General features: G+C 43.8%; 2 pseudogenes across 2 annotated transcripts in view; one reads left to right on the top strand and one right to left on the bottom strand.

Annotated features, from left to right (window-relative positions):
- Positions 1-18,077, bottom strand: part of LOC308427398 — an 80,385-nt pseudogene that overhangs the window by 39,608 nt on the left and 22,700 nt on the right. The window contains exon 2 of the transcript in view: positions 11,881-11,970. The product of the transcript in view is annotated as an uncharacterized misc_RNA (transcript). The remainder of the gene's footprint in view (positions 1-11,880; positions 11,971-18,077) is intronic.
- Positions 3,691-4,312, top strand: LOC308426765 (eukaryotic translation initiation factor 4E-like; annotated as a pseudogene). Its single transcript has one exon. The product of its transcript is annotated as a eukaryotic translation initiation factor 4E-like (transcript).

The raw sequence follows: 18,077 nt of genomic DNA, 5'->3' as shown, positions 1-18,077 counted from the left end.
TATCTCATTATTTAAGACTCTTTAAGAAAAAAAATCATATAAAACTGATAATGAATTGTGGATTTCTAGAACATAAATATTTGTATGTGTGTATATGTATATGTAAAATGGAAGACAAAACAGCAAAAGGACCAGAAGACAATAATGAAAGCACACTAGTATAATTTTACTACACTGTTTAGTAGGAAAATACCACTAATAAGTCAAGCCTGAGAAACCACTAAAACAGCAAAACAACAAGTATAACTAATAAACTATTAAGACAAACTGAATTCATAAAAAATTCCATTAAACCAAGAAAAGGCCAATAAAGACCCTAAGAGGAAAGAGTTATAACAAGTAACTCAAGCAGCAGGACGTTAGCCTGAGCACAGTCAATACACAACACAAAGGCTCCCAACATTTCAGCTACAACACCAAGACCCAACAATATACTGCTGACAAGAAACACACTCTAATACACACACACACACATATATTTAAAGTGGAAAAGTAATCGGAGTTACAGAAAGCTAGGGTGGCTACCTCAAAGTCAGACAGAGAACATCATCAGGGATGAAGTCATTCCACAGTGATAAAGGGGTGAACTTATAAAGAAGATATAATAATCCTAAATGTCTATGTACTAAATATCACAGCTTCAAGCTACAGAGTAAAAATCAATAAAACTACAAGGAGAAATAGATAAAAGTCATGGTGGGAGTCTAGAAATAGGCGTAGGCATACATCACCAATGAGTTTTTACAAAGGTCAACAGGGGAAGAAAACATCTTTTTGAAAGCAATGCCGGAGTAAACGGACACTGGGAACCAATGACCTAACTCCTGTCTAATTAATGACCTAAGCATGCACGGAGACTAATACAAAACGGACTGGAAAGCTAATGTTGGGAGCTCCACCATAAAAATTTCTGAAAAGAAAATGAATCCAGGGAAAAAGCCAGTGTGAGCTTTGGTTAGCAACGTTTTTGAAACCTCAAAGTCTCAAAATATACAATCCATATTATTTTCTTTTATAAGAAAATAATTTTTAAAGACTTATTTATTTATATGTAAATACACTACAGCTCTCTTCAGACACACCAGAAGAGGGTATCAGATCCTATTACAGATGGTTGTGAGCCACCATGTGGTTGCTGGGAATTGAACTCAGAACCTCAGGAAGACCAGTCAGTGGTCTTTACCACTGAGCCAGCCCAGAAAATAATTTTAAAATGTCATTAAAGTGAGAAACTCTTTCCCCAAATTACAGCACCAAGTTGGGAGGAGGAGAGAAGCCATAACTGGGGGAAAACAGAAAGGATGCACCCTCCCTTCAATCTTCTCTCAAACAGTAGAAGCAATGCTATTCCAACTGAAAAAAATCTGAAATCAGCCTGAATTGTTATCAGTTGCCAAACAGGTGGACAAGATGAAGACCTGATGTGTTCTACCAAATGGGTGAGCCCTAGAAACAGGCTGAGTAAAGACCATGAACCACAGGGTCACACTGCTATGCACAGTGGAGACAAAAAACAGGCTCCTGCTGCTAAGGGTAGAGGACTGAGGCCATGTGAGTAGAAACTAGTCATGGCAACGGGATTTCTTTTGGAGGTAGTAAGAAAATTTCAAAATTCCTTGCAGAATATTACACAGTTATATGACTATGTTAAACTCTATCAACTAGAAATCTGAAAGTTGTAAACTGTATGGTATATGTAATAACACCATACCAGTAAACTTTGACATGTGTAAGAATGCTCTACTGGTGAACTGTATGTTATGGACATTATACAGAACTTTATGGTATATGGTCTTAGTCAGTGTTCTACTGCCGTGAAGAGACACCATGACCAATACATGCTCTCATGAAGTTTATAAAAGAAAGCATTTATCTGAATACTTGCTTATCATTTCAGAGGTTTAGTCCATTACCATCATGGTGGGAAACATGGCAGTACACATGGCACAGGAATGTGGGTGGCTGAGGGGTACAACCTGATCCATAGCTCAGGAAAGAGGCTGAGCCTTTCAAGGTTTTTGAAACCTCAAAGCCCACCCCTGGTGACCTCCCTCGAACGAGGCCACACCTTTCAAACAGTTCCACTTCCTGGTGAGCAAGCATTCAAGCACATAAGTATATGAGAGTACGGGGCTGTCTTTACTCAAACCACCACACATATGCAACAGACGTTATACAGTTGGATGAGGTTACCCTTTGTTTGCTCTCTGAGCCCAGCAACCCCAGTCATCCATGCTGTGTGTTCCAAGCTCCCACCTCCACGATGTTTGTGGCCTCTCTATCTGCTCCTTGCTATTTGGTTCTATGCTTTTGTTTACTATACACTTAAATTAAAACACTCACTGAAACAAAAATCAGCTATTGTAGGTCATTGTCAGCACCACGCAGAACATGTAAACTAAATCTGAATAACATCATTAGACTTTAAAACTTACAATTATAACATATTGTGTATTTATTTATTTGATTCAATCACAAGGGAGGTCTCTGCCTCACAAGTCTTCAGAAACATAGAACGTGAGCATCCAGACACACACCATCTAAACTGTATGAGCAAAGGCATGCTGACATCACAGAAGTCTTCCTACAGTGCAAACAGAAGACTGTTGACTCTGGATTACACTCCCCAAAGTTCTATGACTCCAACTAATTACTAGGAAGCAGCAGGCAAAGCCACTTGGGAGACAGTTTATGAAATATCTCAGAACCATTCCTCAAAAATCATCTATGTAGAACAAGACTATACCAGGAAACTGTCAAAGATTTGAGGAGACTAAAGAGATCCAACAGCTGTTGACGTGGCGCCCTGGGTGGAAGTCTGGCTCAAGAGAGAGAGAGAGAGTTCTAGTGGACAGCCATGGCATGTTAGTGAACCACTGTGGGACGCTGCCAGAGCAGTGTCTCAACTTTCCCTGCTCGCTGCACACAAGCACACAGTTCACATCCAACATACGCATTGGAGTGGGGGTTTTATCCTTAGCACAGCTCCATCTGGGGACTGATCATTCTTTGCCTTGGGCTGCCCTGGGCATCTCGGGGTACATAGCAGCAGCCCTGGTTTATTTCCACTAGGTGTCAGTAGTATTCCCTGACCCCTAAGATGTGGCACCCAGAAAAGTCTCTGAGACAGCCTAGGAAGGAGCAGAAGTATCCCTGGTTGAGGGTTATGCACTAGGAGGAGCTGAGCACAAGTTGTTGAGAACTCTTTATGTATATCAGATACTTTTCCATTACTGTGATAAACATATGGATACAAATGGAGAAGGCAAAGTTTGTTCTAGCCCATAGTTTGAAGGGGAGGCGTCATGGCCAGAATACCTTGGAGGCAAGAACATAAGGCAGCAGGTCATACTGCATCCACAGTCAGGAGAGAGGAGAGCACCGATGCCCAGCTCAGTGTCTCGTGTTTTTAAAGTCTGGGACCTCTGCCCACAGAAAGTGTTGCATACACTTTGAATGGGTCTTCCTGCCTCAGTTAATGAAACCAGTCTAAGAAAGAGGTTTGTCTCCTAGATTCTGTCAAATTGAACATCATAAGCAATCCTTACCATATAATACATCTGCAACTCTTCTATAAACCCAAAATTATCTCAAAATCAGAAAGTGAAAAGGCAAAACATAATCACTCACACACACACACACACACACACACACACACACACACACACAGGCTGTGCAGATCGATCTAAGATGATGACTGTGGAACTGGAAATAACCTGTACCATTAATTTCCCACCTGTGGAAGAGGAAAAACCAGCGTCCAGTCAGGAGGCTGCTAACCCAGAGCACTGTATTAAACACCCTCTACAGAACAGGTGGGCACTCTAGTTTTTAAAAAATGATAAAAGCAAACCTTCAATTAATCTCAAGTTTGATACAATTGAAGACTTTTAGGCTCTATATGACCATATCCAGTTGTCTAGAATTTAATACCTGGCTGTGACTACTCAATTTTTAAGGATGATATTGAGCCTATGTGGGAAGATGAGAAAAACAAATAGATAGGACGATGGCTAATTACATTGAATAGGCAGCAGAGGCTGAGTGACCTCGATCGATTTTGGCAAGACACTGGTGAATCTTTTGATGACTACAGTGGTGACGTCTGTGGAGCCGTTGTCAATGTTACAGCTAAAGGTGATAAGATAGTGATATGGACGACTGAATGTGAAAACAGAGATGCAGTCACACACTTAGGGAGGGTGTACAAGGAAAGGTAAGACTTCCTCCAAAGATAGTGATTGGTTATCAGTCCCACACCGACACAGCTACAGAGAGCAGCTCCACCACTAAAAATAGGTTTGATGTTTAAGAAGACACCTGAGCATTCTCACAGGAGACTGCGTCATGCAATCAAGATTGGGAGCTGAATCAAAGCCTCGCTGAAGCAGAGTGGACTGCGAGGAAGTTGATTCCATCCAAGCGTTGCTAAGATATAAGAGAAGTCTCATTCGCCTTTGTCTTTACGTCTGTGTCCATTCTCCTCCCCCACCCCCAATGTTTGCTAGTGTGTCCACTATCCCAATCAAAGAATTACAGTATACGTCACCCCAGAATGCACAGATGTGTTCCTGGCCTGCTTTGTCATGGTTAGCATCACCACGACAAACATATCTGCCTTTCTACAGCATTCCAGAAAAAAACTTGCATTTCTATCACCTTAGCAGGAAGAGGTCTGGTTCTGTTCCACTCCACATAGGAGGGGGTTTTGCTGGTGTGAGAGTCTGAGTACAGCTGTCTAGCAGCCTTCTGTTTCCTGTCACAGCACTGTCCCTGCTGTCCTCTTGCTGATGGCTGCTAGATGTTAATTCATTTGCTTTCCTCCTTGAAAACATCAGTGATTCTGATGTCAGTTTTTCATTCCTTTTGCTTTTGTTTTTTTTCCTCATGTAACACTAGTGAAAAAAATCCAGGAATACGACAGAAAAGCGGAATAAGCATTAAATTTGTACGTTCTTTGGTAATTTCTTTGGTTTTTTTCTAACTCCAAAGCTTTGCTACAAATTTATGCATTTCATTTAAATCAGTGATCTCTGTCTGTGTGATCCCTAAACATAATTGTGGACTATAAAACTGTAACACCATAATTACATCCCTAAGTAGAATTAGCATGTCCATTTTTGTATCTTTATGCTGTATTTTCACACTCTGTATCACTTAGGTTATTTTGCTTTGGTTACAACGGCTCAAGTAGAAAAGCGGTCCCATCCACATTAAGACAGTGAACAAAACCGTAAATAAAATGTGTAGGGTGAATTGTCGTTCAGACAGCTGGATTTGTCCTCTTATTTCTCTGTCTCTGAAGGAACCCGTACTTCGAATTGCAAGGCAGTCTCTATGTCTTCTTATAGTGCCTTCCCCGTGCACAGCCTGAGTTTGGAGCACTACTTTTATTATTATGCTTACTACAATTTTTAATAAATTGGAGAGGTAGCATCACATGCAATTAAACTGATGTGGCTATCTTTTTATATAAAGTTAAGGCACAGCTTTTCGGTTTTAGGTTAAATAATGTGCTTTGAATGTGTTAAAATTCATGAGAATTGGGATTTTGGTATATCACCATTTGATAGGAACAGTGGCTATAAACTGATTGTTGAGTTTAAAATGTTTTTACTTAACAGCCAGAAAATTAGCATAGGGAAAGTATAGGGGAGCGTGTGTTAGGAACATTAGTGTTACTATCTGAATAAAACATAATAAACAAGTACTAAGAACTAAAAAAAAAAAAAAAAAAAAAAAGCAAACCAGGCAGCAGCACAGACAGTATAGTGATCCAGAAAACAGCCTCAGTCAGAAAGGGGAAAACCCTCCCTGCTTTACCCAGCAACTTCACTTTTAGGTGTCCAGCCAAAGGAGATGAAGACACAGCTACACACGGAGGCTCCAAAGAATACACACAAGCATCATTCACAAAAAAGAAAAAAAAAAATCTGGTCCATTCACTGGTGAACACATGCTCAAAGCATACAATGTTCAGAAAAGATATGAAAGTACTGACAGAAGAAAAAAAAAAAGAGAGAGATTCCTAATCTGTTTCCCTAGTTCTAGGGAAATAAAATGAGAAAACATCAGGAAGCAGGTCAGAAGGCTGCAGAGACCCAGGGGCAGGGCATGGGGGCTGGACCATGATGGTCAAACATGGGAACATGGGGACTTATCAGGAGACAGAGATGCTCGAGCTACATTTGATGGGTGCAGAACAGGTCACACGGGATGCTCCTGACAGGCAACTTGCGTGCTGTGCACACATCAACAGAGGGAGCAGTTTTCGACAGAGACAAGACGATGCCTGAGCACACCCAGCACTGGCCCTGTGCACCACAGCTGACTGAAGTAGACCCTCCAACTCAGATTTTGAAGAAAATAAGTCTACAAATTGAGGATTCAAAGTGAAGAACTCTGGCCCAGCACTACACAGGAAGAAATCTGTTAGTACAAGCTGTCCGAAGAAACAGATACCACCCTGGGGATAAAAGGTTGAGCTCTGGCAGCCAGGAAGCTTGAGAAAGCCGAAATAGACACTATGGAGAAAGAAACTGATTACTTTCCCTGGACCTCATTCAGACCAGTCTCCCAGGGGAAATCAAGCAACTAAGATCCCCAATCTGCTGTCCAAGCCACAGAATGATGGGCAAATCTGCATCTAGCTTCAAGTGGGCACAAGGGACCTGCCCTCGTAAGGAAAGGGAAGAAGAGAGAAGAGAGACCCCAGACACAGAATGCAGATGGGAAGGCTACAGGCAGACAGCTGGTCCTGGGCCAGTGCTCTGGAGAACACTGTGGATGAACCAAGCCAAAGCACAGGCCTCTAAGTGCCTCCTCAGCTACTAAGGCTAACACAATGAGGAAGGCCATGCCTTTTGGACAGACTAACTGCCAGCCCGTCAACCCAAGTGCTCAGTGAGATGGAGCAGCAGGTGCTGAGCACCCAAGGGCACTAGATAAGTAGAAGGCAATCAGCAAGATGGATTGATTTAACAAGCCGCAATGACAGCAGCATTGATGTCGCTGATCTATCAGGGTGTGCCCAGCCTTCTGATGCTGGGGTATAATGTTGTCTGTGAACATGGGAGGCCACAGCTACGGCTATCCTGGGACACATGTAGCATGAAAACCACTGGCTGGACTTGCCTAATCAAATTAAGAAGTAGAGATGAGTGAACTGTATCAAAAGGCAAGTTGTATTCATACATCTTCCATAGTAACTAGAGCTGGAATTTTGAAACATAGCTTCAAGTGTATACATGTAAACACCATGCAAAATTAAAAGAAAGCTGGACTGCATGAATTAATACCAGACAAATGGGGATGAAGACACTAAACAACAAGTAGACCAGGCAACTCATTAAAAAAGACACAATGCTAGCAGGGTATACACCTAGAACCAACAACGTCGACAAAGGAATGTGTGATACCAGCAATTGCAGCCAAGCATGTGAGCTCCGTCCACTCAGCGGTGGCCCATAAGAGCACAGGGGAGGAGAGGGAAGGCTGTGGGCAGCTCTGTGCGTGATGGTAAAAGTAAGAGGGCAGCTCAGAGGGCAAAGTTGCTTGCAACTAGGCCTGATCACTGGGGTCCCAGGAGAAAGAAAAGAGCCCTTCCTTCAAGTTGTCCTCTGATCTCAGTAAGTGCACCGTGGCATTCAAGCATCCACCCACATAGGCACACCAACAAATTAGCTTAATACAATAAGGAAATAAATGAACACAGAAGGCCTGCACAATGCTTCCACCCAAACTAACCCAACTGATATAAATGTTTAAGATATTCTCCCCCAAATACTGCATACAACATTCGTTCCAGACAAATATGTTCCATGCTGAGACATAAATAAATAAGTTTAAAAAGTAAATTAAAAAAATAAAGAACTGAAAAAGGTTTGTTCTTTGATCACAAACAAAATAAATGAGAGCAGGAATAGCAGAAAGATATTTAAAACGTTTTAAGTACTTGAAAATGGCAAGTGCATTTGTGAATGCTCAGATGGTTCAGCACACTGCACAATGGGTTGAAGGCTAGCCTGGGATAAATGACACAACATATCAAAACAAAAATAGAAACACAATACAAATATGCCTCACATTCACTGGTGGGTAAACCACACAAAGGCTCTACAAAACAACTTGAAGAGAAACCTACACACTACTCAGGAGGCACTAGGGTTTGTGTGAACGATCCCCATCGTCTGTGTGTATGGTGTGTGGTCACTACTTGAGGTACTATTAGGAGTGGAATGTTAGGTGGAAAGGCCTAGTGGAAGGAAGTTTAAGTCTTTGAGGAACACGCCCTGGAATAAGACAGTGAGAAACCAGTCTCTTCCTGTCTCTGTCTTTTCTGTCTGACCACCATGAGGTATGTGGCTTCACCCCTATGCACCCTCCATCATTTATCTGTCTTACACCAGACCCAAAGGCAGTGGATCTGACTGAGCATGTACAAAAACCTCTAATACCACAAGCACAAATACATCTTACACGGATGCTTCCCAAGTCACAAAGAAAAGCTGACTAAGTAAAAAACAAATTATACAATGTAAAAATTCAGATGTTACCAAAGGAAGAAAAGAAGTATAATCTTCTCTATAGAGAACGCATACAGGTTTTATTGGAACATAAAACCTAAATAAATAGAAAGGCAGGCAACATATAGAATCCAATAGATTGGATTCTCAATATTATAAAGAGGGCAAGGCCCTCCAAATTGGCAAACTGGTGCTGTGTTTTGCTTTATTTTGTTAGAATACAATTTGCTGGATTTAAAATCTACACAGGAGTATAAAGGACAGAAATGACCAGTAGCACCAGATGAATAGGGCTCTACACTGTCAGAAAACAGGAAGTCATGTAGCACAGCCACACCAGCAGACTGGCTCCAGCGGAAAACCTGATACCACCAACTGCAGGTAAAGTGTGGGGCATAGGCAGGCTATGCAGTGAGGTAAGTACTCTGCAAAGCCAGCGACAGCCACTCAAGGACGAGAAAGGCAAAAATGTGTTTCACATGAAAACCCAGCTTAGCGATGAGCATCTGGGCTCTGGGATCTTAGCCGAGAGCACTGAAGGACATGAGCACTAACCGTGCTAGCCTCATAAAACTGCTTCAGACCTGGCACGTATGTGTTTTCCCACCTTCTATGTATCGCATCTCACAGTGCAAGGAAGTCTGGAAGATTTGCTTTTTAATGTTCTGTGGATAAATGTTATGCTTACAGGCAACAATGCTCTTTACCTGATGAACTATATACCCAGTCCCACGAAATAAGATGTCTTAAAGAAGGTTTGGGGGTTGTTTTTGTTTTTGAAGACAGGGTTTCTTTATGTAGCCTTGGCTGTCCTAGAACTCACTCTGTAAACCAGGCTGGCCTCAAACTCAGAGATCTTCCTGCCTCTGCCTTCCAGCTGCTGAGATTAAATATGTGTACCACCATCCCCAGCCTTAAAAAAAGGTTTTTTAAAAAGAGAGTTTAGTAGAATACAAAAACCAAAACCGCCTAGTACCTAGCAATCTAAAATACAAAAACAAAAACAAACACAGAAGCATAATACAGAATTGAGACCTCACTAGAATCTGAGAGCAGGTCAACCAGGCTGATTTTACAAAACAAATGGCCTGCACACATCAACAATGTCAAAATCAGCTCTAGATCTGAGGTTGAGTTGAAGTGTTTCAAAAGAAAAGAGAGTTAGCTTCAGAAGAGGCACAGAGAGACTTGGACACAATTGGGCAGTACAAGGGTGCAAAGCTTAAATAAAACACATGGTGCTGGGCTCCTTTCTGGACAGAAAAACAGCCCATGGTGCCACTGGGACAGCTGGGAACCTTTATTAAATCTATATATTAGATGACAGTATTAGCTGGGCAAGGGGTACCTCTCATCTCAGCACTTGGGAGGCAGAATCAGATAGATCTTTATTCGATTGAGGCCAGCCCACTCTACATAGTGAGCTCCAGGCTAGCCAGGGCTACACAGTGAGACCCTGTCTCAAAAACAAAACAGAAATACACAAATGACAGACAAGACTTCGAGCAGCTGCATTTTCCCAAGTGTCACTGCCTCACGTGAGCTCACAGCATGACAATGAGGGGCCTCTTCTCGGGAGGATGCAACTAAAGCAATCCTGGACACAGTGGTATGAGTGGTATAAGCAGCCATCAGAGGTCAAAGGAAAACTCACAGACTTAGGGCACAGAGAACTTGAAGGGGACAAGGCAGGGTGCTGGCAGTGGAAGGATCAAAGTAGAGGGAGCATGAGGATGGTTACTGCTACTCCTGAAACACGGTCTGTCTGTCTGTCTGTCTGTCTCTGTCTCTGTCTCTGTCTCTGTCTCTCTCTCTCTCTCTCTCTCTCTCTCTCTCACACACACACACACACACACACACACACACACACGAGCACATATACAGAGAAAGTAGAGAAAAACTTACAACACAAACAGAAGGGCCGGAAGAATTGCGTTCGTCATGGATCAGTTGGCTGGTGGATGGAAGCTTCCATCAGGAGCCCACTGGCTGTCTGGTTTACTTGTTTTCTAGGAACTGCTAAGCTCCTGCAAAGCGTGTGTGGGAACAAAAACAAAACAGTAAGAAAGCCAAGGCCATCCTGATGAGCAGGGTGGTGTGTTTCGCTCTGTGTGACTCTGGGGAGCCCATTGGCTCTCTGAAAAGTGGGTTGGCCAGGATAGATACTGAGGATAAGAAATGAGCTAAGGTCTGTTTCTGCTCTTTGCTACTCTGTGGGTTCTTTTTCTTATTCTTTATTCTCCCAGTTTCACCCCCAGTCATGAGATAGGAAAGAAAGACAGACAGTGGGGAGGGGGAGATAAAGAGCCTTGAATCTAATGTACCACAAAAGAAAGAAAGAAAGAAAGAAAGAAAGAAAGAAAGAAAGAAAGAAAGAAAGAAAGAAAAGAAAGAAAACCCTGAAAGACCAACTTCTCCTCTCAGTGCCCTAGCATTTATAACCTCTGAAAAGTTCCCAGATTTCCTAATATCATACAATCACAGAAACTGTTCTTACAGCTGCAGCTGCCAATAACACGTCTCTGCTAGAGCATGAGGCAAATCATAGTCAGCTCCTTTTTAAAAACAGCCCCATATTCCCACATCTGAGACAAAAACAAAACAGAAAATAAATGTATTCTTATGCTAATTCTGTTTTTGGTTTGGTTTGCTTTAAGGAAACCAAAATCCCTGAATGCTCACTACTAAGGTTTATAAGGGAAGAACCAGTGAGCCAGACGAAGATTCAGGGACATAGGCGCTCATGAGCGTGTGGGGATAGAGGATGGGAAGAGAAAAGGCCAAGGGGCAGAGTAAATGCATAGACAGGAGGTGACGGAGATCAAGGTGTGCCGGTCCAGAGGAGCTTGGGCAGCCTCAGCTCCTGATTTCTTCAAGAACCAATTCAAGGTCATTGCTACAAGCAAGATAGACTGGAGTGGGTCAGTCCTGCAACAGAGCAACAGTGAGTGCATACAAGACTGGAATGATGACCAAGCCCTCAGCTGAACCTGGAAGTCCACCTCACAGGACACAAAGCCCTCACACATTCTTCCTTTCCTCAGATGGCAGCCTACAACAAAAACAATGCATAAGCGGGCTGTGGCTCAGCGAGGAAGAGTGTTCAGAGAGGAAGAGTGTTCGGGAGCGTATACAAGGATTTAAACTTGATTCCGGGCTCCACCAAAGTAACAAAATTAAGGGAGAAAGAAAGCCTAAGAAGACAGGATTCTGTAGACAGAACCAAGATGTCCTGGAGACAGCTGGAGCCCACCTTACCCAAGAGTCCTCTGGAGTCTCTCATAGCAATGGTGTGAGGATGCTGCTTACCAGCTAAAGATACTCTCTCTGAACACGTGCTTTTCCAAGTTAGTACAGAGAGCCCGGTATCATAGCCAGGGATGTCTAAAAGAGCCACGACCTTCCCACAATCTTCAAATCCATCTAGACAAGAAGAGAAAACACTCTAAAACTTTGTCTATAGGTGCCATCAACAGTGATGGGTCACACTGAGGAAGACATCCCCTGTGGCTGGACTGTCCAGTGTAAGTTTCTAGAAGCCATTCACAAGTGAGCCAACAGCTATGCAACTACAAAAGAAGGATGACAGGGGCCAGTATCCCAACAGAAAATGGCTCCCATCAACATCTACGGCAAGCACCCATCTCTGTGGAGAATATGTATCTCTCCTCTAATATGCTGAAAAGTCAGGTTAAAAAATAAATTTCACTTTGCTGGCAAGCATTCAATGTCATGTGCCCCCTAAATCCTGTCTGTCTAAGGTGCTCACAGGATTTCATATACTCTGGTACCAAATCCCACCCATTCACATGGCAACACTCAAGAAGGCTCCTCCCACAGGTCCCTTAGTCCATCCAGGATGAGAAGTGCACTGAGGTGAGCTGAGGCTCAGGCCCTAGAGTCAATGCACCTAGAACAGGAGTCTCATGAAGGACCTCTGGTTAGCTGTGTGACCAGAGAGTGCCATTCTCAGCACTTCGGACACCATGATGTAAACCTACTTTGCACCATCAGAGTGGTGGAACATATGAGTTTTTGTATAAAAAGACCTGTGAGATCTGTTCTCCAACCTTGTGACCTGGCCAATCCTGACTATTAGTCTCCACTGTTCCTGCACCCCATCTGGCTCTCTCATCTCCAAGATGTTCTGTAGATGATGTTTCTCTTTTCCTCTGCCCTGGGCTGTTAGGTCATTGCTAGTGGGCAGCATCTCTACAGGAGCTCCCCTGACCAGCTCCTCCCATGTCAAAGGCTCCAATGGCACCAATGTGGCTGACCTATAGTTCAGCTCTCTGCAGTGAGGCCTCCAGCAATAGATGCTCCCTTGGGCAGGCCTCTAAGCACTCACTACGGACTTTTTTATGCCCAGCACAATGCCTGGTGTGCAGGAGATGGTCCTTAATCACATGATGAGCAAATCCACTCTATAACTATGCATCTCTCTAAGGGAACTTTTAACCACCAAATTAACATAAACTTTCCATAAAAATCTTTCTATAAAACACACACTAAAGACTTATCACTAAGAGACTACTCTCTGGGACTGGTGATAGTAAGAAAAATTGTTAGGTAGTCATAACAATTAAAGTAATAGGGTCTGGGGACATGGCTCAGTCAGTGAAGAACCTGAGTTCAATCCTCAGGACCTATACAAAAGCCAGGCATGATGGAGAATAATGTAATCTCAGGCTAAGGAGACAGAGACAGGCAAATCTCTGAGGCTCAATAGCTAGCCATTCTATGCTGCTTGTAGACTACTAGGCCAATGAGGGGGCCATGTCTCAGAAGACAAGGTAGACATTTACTGAGGAACAACATCTACAACAGACCTTTGGCTACCACAGGCATGTACACACATATGCACACACACATACATACGTGTAAGCATATGCTTACATAAACACAAATCAATCGCTGTTATCTTTTAAGTACCTGTGATGGGCCAGGGGGATGGTAATACTTAGAAGGCAAGACTCAAGGAAAGGCAGTACCTAGTAGACATGACTCAGTTTTTTATTTTGTCTTTTGAGACAGGAATGTTATGGAATCCAGTAGCACAACTGGCTCCTTTTTCAAGCTATGAGCTCTGGGGAACTGCCTATATCTCCCACACATGAGGGCTACAAATATATATAGCCATGCCTGGCCTTTCAGGGTGCTGGGGATTCACACTCGGGTTCTCATGTTTGTGTGGCTGAAACTAAACTGATAGAAACACCTCCTCAGCCCTTGTTATTCTTAAGAACTTCATATAGGTATACAAAAATAAAACATCTATCCATTTTTCTCCTTTACTTTCAACATGGCCTCTGTCTAACTTCATGTCTTTTTTTTCTGTGATAACCCACTAAGTCCAGCTAGTAACTCCCATATGAAGGGATGGAACATGGGAAACCTACCATTGACCACAATTCAAAAAGAAGAATTCACGCTCCCCAGGCACTATTCATTGCCAATAACTCCTCAAAACAGGGTGGGCCCTGAGGATTCTCTACCTCATACATGCTGGGATTTTGGCTGGTCCTGATCTTCTGTGGAATAACCAGAGCTGCTCTTAGTCCATGAGTGCCACTGCCATGTTGTACCCAGACAACACTCACAGCACTCCTCCGTCCTCCCTCTGGCATCCTGTCTGCCTCCTCTTCAAGATTCACTGAGCTTTGGTGGGGCACATGCCATCTAGTAGCCCTTCCTACTACTGTCTCCCAGCCAGGCACCCGCCTTATCCCAATCAGTGGGGATGACACAAGTTGTCCTCACTGTCATCTCTATGCACTGTGCTCCCTCCCAAGCCTGGCAGCCAGCTGTCCTCTTCACTTGGGTTAAATACGTTAGTGAAAACATAGTGCAAACTGATGCATGGCTGTCAGAAGGAAGCTATTCACCTGAGCGTGAGCATGCACCCTCCAGAGGGTCAGTGGAGGTTAGCGTCAGGAGGCCTGGTTAGGCATGGACAAAACAAGAGAAGATATTGCAAACATGAGGATTTACATCCATGCCTTGGTATTTTTATAGCAGTTCATTTATTATTATTAGTGAGGGGGTCAGGCACACTACTGTGTGCATATGGAAGTCAAAGGACAACTAGCAAGGGTTGGTTCTCTCCTTCTGCCTTTCAATTCAGATCTTTAGAACACACAACACATGCTTTTACTACGGAGCCAACTCTCCATCCCTGCACCCATGTCTTTAGGAAGAAATCTTGACCCTCAGGAGAACTGAGTCTGAAAAAGCAGATGAGGCCTCCTAGGTGGGTATTGTCTAAGAAGTCCCAGTGACTAGACCAGGCCTTAACATAAACTGTGATACCATCCTACAAACATGAATTTTATGTACAACACAGCACTATTAAAATTTTCTGCTAGGGGTTGGAGAGATGGCTTAGTGGTTAAAAGCTCTTCCAAAGGACCCAGGTTCAAATCCCAGCACCCACATGGCAGTTCACAGCTGTCTGTAATTCCAGTTCCAGGGGATCTGACACCCTCACACAGACACACATGGAGGCAGAACACAATGTGCATAAAACTAAAGAAGTAAACTAAAAAGAAATTCTACTAGTGGGCTGGAAAGATGGCTCAGCAGGCAAAAAAAGCAAGCACTGCTGTTGCTGAGGTCAAGAGTTTGATTCCCAGCACCCCCATCGGGCAGGTTATAACCACCTGTTACCCCAGCTCCACACTTTTCCTATTATGCATCCATCTTGTCTCATTCCTGCTGGAGAAGAGGGGATCTACTAGAAGGGTAAGTAAGGTATGCGGGAAAGACCTGGATTTGAAACCCACTTATCAAACAAACAAATTATCAAACTCTTTCAAACAAAGTCTGGTAGACTTTGTGTACAACGAAGAGAAAAGGACACAGCAGAGCCCTCCTGGCCCCCAGCCCCTGCTGAACCCCTCTATTCTGACCAAAACAAACCAAGATGAAGAAACACGCTGCTGTGCCCAGGTGACACCTGTCTGGGCTAGTTTTGATAAGAGACTTGCCTCCCGGCTAGTCCTGCTCTGGAGGTGCCAGTGTGGTCCCCGCTGTGCTCTGCACTGAAAGTCAGATGTCTGTGCCAGTCACACTGCAGGCGTGAAGAAGCAGATGCGTCCACCTGGCAGAGAGGAAGCTGTGGCCAAGTGAGGAGTGACTGATAAGAGTGTAGAAGAGATGGCTAGCCACTGCCTAGACAGTCACTTTCCCCTCAAGCACTGGCTACAGTTTTCTCAACTTTTTTAGTTAGAAATTAGAACTTATTAAAAATTTAATCTGCCTGACAGAATTTTAATAAAGTATACATTTGTGTGTATATACATGTGTCTGTGTTTACTGTCTTCTTCAATTGCTTTTCTACCTTATTTTTTAGGGCAGGGTCTCTTGCTGAACCTGAAGTTCGTTGATTCAACTACAACAGCTGGCCAATGACGCCCAGGGATCCTCCTGCCTCTGCCTACATGGCTGTGGGATTACAACCAAGTGTGGCCAAGCCTCACTTTTAAGTGGTTGCAGGGGATCTGATTAAAGTCCTCATGCTTGATGGGCAAACACTATGTAATTTGGTTTATCTTCCCAGGCCCAAGTACTGTACATTAGTTGTGTGTTTATGTGTGTGTGAGCGGTGCCAAGGGCAGGGGAGATATTAAAATGCCACTTCTCTGCAGGATCACTGGCTAGCTAAGTGGCTCCACATGCTTAAGCCCCTCCCAGGGGTCCGGAAACTGCAGCCCTCAGCCCACATGAATGGGAACAGCCATGGATCTGACAAGGACACAGGGCAGAGCTCACACAGGGCTCTGGAACCCAGAGACTGAGCTGTGGGCACAAGGAGAGCCTGACACGCAAGAGCCCTTGGGACCCGTCTATGCTTCTCGGGCAGAGAACTTGCCATTTCATACTCAAGAAACACTTTCATCAGAAAACTAAAGACCTTGGAGTCAGTCCTCAGAAGAGTGGTCACTGCAAAATACTAATGAGACTAACACCGAATAAAAGCTACAGGTCATGCAGTCTCGAGTAATTACCATACTGCGTAACTCCTATAATGCAGCAACTAACCACACAAACTCTTCTGTTGTTCAGTGTAAAATGATCCAATATTCATATTATATTTTGAAAACTTCATACAATGTACTTTTAACATACCTATCCTCCTCTTCCAGATGTCCCCCTTACTTATTCCTTCATGTTTTCTCTGTCTATAAGTCTGTATGTCCATCTTTCTTTTGAACTCATCAAGTCCAGTTCGTATTGGCTGACTAATCCTGGGAGTAGGATCACTATACCAAGTGTTACAAATACCACTGAAAAAAATAATCTTTTCCTTTCCAACAAAAAAATCCCTGTCAACAGCTCTTCACCTAAGAGTAAGACTTCACATGACCCCTACCTCCCCCATGGGGGGACTTGACACTCCTCTCCCTCTTCCATGCTAGCTTTTTTCAGGTTTGAGATTGTGCAGGTCATGTTGTATTCATATGTGCAACTGCCCTGCTGTCTTCTATCTGTCTTCCATCTCTACTGTCCTCCATCTCTGCTGTCCTCCATCTCTGTCTTCCATCTCTGCTGTCCTCCATCTCTGTCTTCCATCTCTGCTGTCCTCCATCTCTGTCTCCATCTCTGTCCTCCATCTCTGCTGTCCTCCATCTCTGCTGTCCTCCATCTCTGTCTTCCATCTCTGCTGTCCTCCATCTCTGCTGTCCTCCATCTCTGCTGTCCTCCATCTCTGCTGTCCTCCATCTCTGCTGTCCTTCATCTTTGCTGTCCTCCATCTCTGCTGTCCTCCATCTCTGTCTCCATCTCTGCTGTCCTCCATCTCTGTCCTCCATCTCTGTTTTCCATCTCTGCTGTACTCCATCTCTGTCTCCATCTCTGTCTTCCATCTCTGCTGTCCTCCATCTCTGCTGTCCTCCATCTTTGACTCCTACATTCTTTCACTCCTAGTTCCATATAGATCCCAGAGTCTTGAAGGGAGGGTGTGACATAGATGCCCCATTTTGGGCTAGGCACTCCAAAGTCTCTTATTTCCCACACTGTTGTGTTTTCTTGGTGGGTCTTTATGTTAATTGCTGCAGGAAGCAGTTTCTCTGAAGAGGGTTGAGTAAGGGACTGATTTGTGGCAATATGTCAGCAACAGTCACTTTTTTGCTATGTTTCTTTAGCAGAATGATTACATTAGGCCTCCCTGAGGCCCATGACATTTCTAGTCTCAGGTTCTTAGAACCACTGACAGTGTCAGGTGTCATCTGAGGTTCCATCTCATGGAGCAGGTCTTAAATCCCATCGAAACATGGTCCGTTCCTCACATAACTGTTTGCATCAGCATGCACAACTTGCAGGTAGGTCATCATCGTATCTTGGAGGATTAACAGCTGGGGGAGGCTGGTGTCTAATCCGTCTAATTGGTGGAGGGTGGTCTCCTTCAGTACTGTACACAGTGCCTTCCAGTACAATAGATACCACCCAGTATAGATGGAGCTTCCAGATGAGCACCAGCCAAATTTCTCCACATCCCATGACCCAAGTAACTGATGTTTTCAGGAACAGGGTCTGACTGTCAAGTTCTGAAGC

Source organism: Micromys minutus (genome assembly GCF_963924665.1).
Source record: "Micromys minutus genome assembly, chromosome: 11".
In the NCBI taxonomy this organism is placed as follows: domain Eukaryota; kingdom Metazoa; phylum Chordata; class Mammalia; order Rodentia; family Muridae; genus Micromys; species Micromys minutus.
Note: the sequence above shows the minus strand (reverse complement) of the source record. Positions and strands in the feature narration are given on the sequence as shown.